Raw genomic sequence first — 3,475 nt, forward strand, 5'->3', positions numbered from 1 at the left:
TAAGTAAGCATTTCACTGTAAGGTCTACACCTGTTGTATTCGGCGCACGTGACAAATAAACTTAGATTTGATTTGAGTGGATTTGAAATGGAAATGTGAAAATGAACAATTTCAAAGCAGGACAACTGGTGAAAGTGTTGTGGTTAGATGAGACCAAAATGGAGCTCTTTGGCATCAACTCAACTTGCCGTGTTTGGAGGAGGAGGAATGCTGCCTATGACCCCAAGGACACCATCTCCACTGTCAAACATGGAGGTGGAAACATTATGCTTTGGGGGTGTTTTTCTGCTAAGGGGACAGGACAACTTCACCACATCATTTGACGGGGCCATGTACTGTCAAATCTTTGGTGAGAACCTCCTTCCCTCAGCCATGGCATTGAAAATGGGTCGTGGATGGGTATTCCAGCATGACAATGACCCAAAACACACGGCCAAAGCAACAAAGGAGTAGCTCAAGAAGAAGCACGTTAAGGTCCTGGAGTGGCCTAGCCAGTCTCCAGACCTTAATCCCATAGAAAATCTGTGGAGGGAGCTGAAGGTTCGAGTTGCCAACGTCAGCCTCGAAACCTTAATGACTTGGAGAAGATCTGCAAAGAGGAGTGGGACAAAATCCCTCCTGAGATGTGTGCAAACCTGGTGGCCAACAACAAGAAATGTCTGACCTCTGTGATTGCCAACAAGGGTTTTGCCACCAAGTACTAAGTCATGTTTTGCAGAGGGGTCAAATACTTATTTCCCTCATTAAAATGGAAATTATTTTATAACATTTTTGACATGCGTTTTTCTGGATTCTTTTGTTGTGTTTCTGTCTCTCACTGTTCAAATAAACCTACCATTAAAATGATAGAATGATAATTTCTTTGTAAGTGGGCAAACGAACAAAATCAGCAGGGAATCAAATACTTTTTTCCACCACTGTATAAGGTCCCACAGTTGACAGTGCATGTCAGAGCAAAAACCAATCCATGAGGTCAAAGGAATTGTCCTTAGAGCTCCAAGACAGAATACCAAAACATTTATGCAGCACTGAAGGTCCCCAGGAACACCGTGGCCTCCATCAGTATGGAATCACCAAGACTCTTCCTAGAGCTGGCCTCTTGGCCAATTTGAGCAATCGGGGGAGAAGGCCCTTTGCCAGGGAAGTGACCAAGAACCCGATGGTCACTCTGACAGAGCTCCAGAGTTCCTCTGTGGAGATGGGAGAACCTTCCAGAAGGACAACCATCTCTGCAGCACTCCACCAATCAGGCCTTTATGGTATAGTGGCCAGACGGAAGCCGCTCCTCAGTAAAAGGCACATTACAGCCCACTTGGAGTTTGCCAAAAGGCACCTAAAGGACTCTCAGACAATGAGAAACAAGATTCTCTGGTCTGATGAAACCAAGATTGAACTCTTTGGCCTGAATGCCAAGAATCACGTCTGAAGGAAACCTGGCACCATCCCTACGGTGAAGCATGGTGGTGGCAGCATCATGCTGTGGGGAATTTATTTCAGCAGCAGGGACTGGGAGACTAGTCAGGATCGAGGGAAAGATGAACGGAGCAAAGTACAGAGTTCCTTGATGAAAACCTGCTCCAGAGCGCTCAGGAACTCCGACTGGGGCGAAGGATCACCTTCCAATAGGACAACGACTCTAAGCACACAGCCAAGACAACTCAGGATTGGCTTTGAGACAAGTATCTGAATGTCCTTGACTGGCCCAGCCAGAGCCTGGACTTGAACCTGATCGAACATCTCTGGAGAGACCTTAAAATCTCTGTGCAGCGACGCTTCCCATCCAACCTGACAGAGTTTGAGAGGATCTGTAGAGAAGAATGGGAGAAGCTCATCAAATACAGGTGTGCCAAGCTTGTAGAAGACTCAAGGCTGTAATCGCTGTCAAAGGTGCTTCAACAAAGTACTGAGTAAAGGGTCTGAATACTTATGTGATATTACATTTTTTATACATTTGCCAACATTTCTAAAAATCTGTTTTTGCTTTGTCATTATGAGGTATTGTGTGTAGATTGATGAAGGAAAAAATACAAATAATCAATTTTAGAATAAGACTGTAATTTAACAAAATGTGGAAAGAGTCAAGGGGTCTGAATACTTTCCAAATGCACTGTATATAAAATATCTGAAGTAAACAATGCATTAGACATGCATACAATGTTATGCATTTCCTCTCATACAGAAACATCTACTTTGATATTGATCTAAGGATGACTCATGTTTGACTCACACATTTAGGACTGAGCTGAGGACACTCTGAAATGCATGTTGGTGGACTCCCTAACAGCACTCAATACATTCAGCGAGGTGGACCTGATGGTTTGAGGTCTTCAGTACAAAGAGGTAAGCAAAACATTTTGATATTGTTTGTTTCGCTTGTACAATAAAATCCTTATCAACTGGGGTCTAAGCTTAACCAGATTTCATCATTTCTGACCGTGAAGAGACATGTCATGTTTATCCCTCTTATAAATCAAGTTGTTCAGGAGTCAATATGCCAGATTTAGACTACAGATATAACAGGATTAGTTGTGATAATCTAGGAGTGTAATCCAGCCCTGCCCGGCGCCTCAGATCTCAGACCGGTGTATCTGCTGTTTGTTAACTAGAAGCTTTGGACCGATGCCAGTTAATTAATCCCTGAGTGACTGCAGTGTTGTACCACTACTACTGTTCTACTCAATCAAAATCTGTAGTTTTTGACTGAAGGTTTTGATTGAGTGGTGCAGCGGTCTAAGGCACTGCATCTCAGTGCTTGAGGTGTCACTACAGACACCCTGGTTTGAATCCAGGCTGTATCACAACCGGTCGCTGTGATACAGGGCGGTGCACAATTGGTCCAGCGTTGTCCGGGTTTGGCCGTCATTGTAAATAAGAATTTGTTCTTAACTGACTTGCCTAGTTACATAAACTAGAAAAATTAAAAACAGCAGTTTCAGGAGTAGGCAACACAGCATTGATTCATTATGATTATCTTTCACTGTCATTATTTACAGTCAACATTGTATTGTTTTTATAAAATCAGTAACCTGATGTAAATAGTGGAAGAAACCTCACAGGAAGTATATGGCTGATTTATATTTAGGGATACTATACTACCTGCCGCCCCACGCAGGTAGCCTAGTGGTTAGAGCATTGTGCCAGTAACCTGAAAGGTTGCCAAATTGAATCCCTGAGCTGACAAGGTACAAATATGTCGTTCTGCCCCTGAACAAGGCAGTTAACCCTAGGCCATCATTGTAAATAGGAATTTGTTCTTGCCTAGTTAAATAAAAATACAAAATAGTTGTATGGTTTTGGACAAGAGCCCAAAGATTTCCGTATCACGGTGTTGCTTATGCATCTATCAGTTTTGGACATATTGAACTGAGCTGTGATTCCATTATCTTTTCCAGCGTCTTCTCCTCATATACAAAATGGGGGGCGGGGGCGTCTATTTATACCGGCGGAATAAAAGCTGCGAAACCAGATGAGATTT

This window comes from Salmo trutta, chromosome 12 (assembly GCF_901001165.1).
Source record: "Salmo trutta chromosome 12, fSalTru1.1, whole genome shotgun sequence".
NCBI classification, from domain to species: domain Eukaryota; kingdom Metazoa; phylum Chordata; class Actinopteri; order Salmoniformes; family Salmonidae; genus Salmo; species Salmo trutta.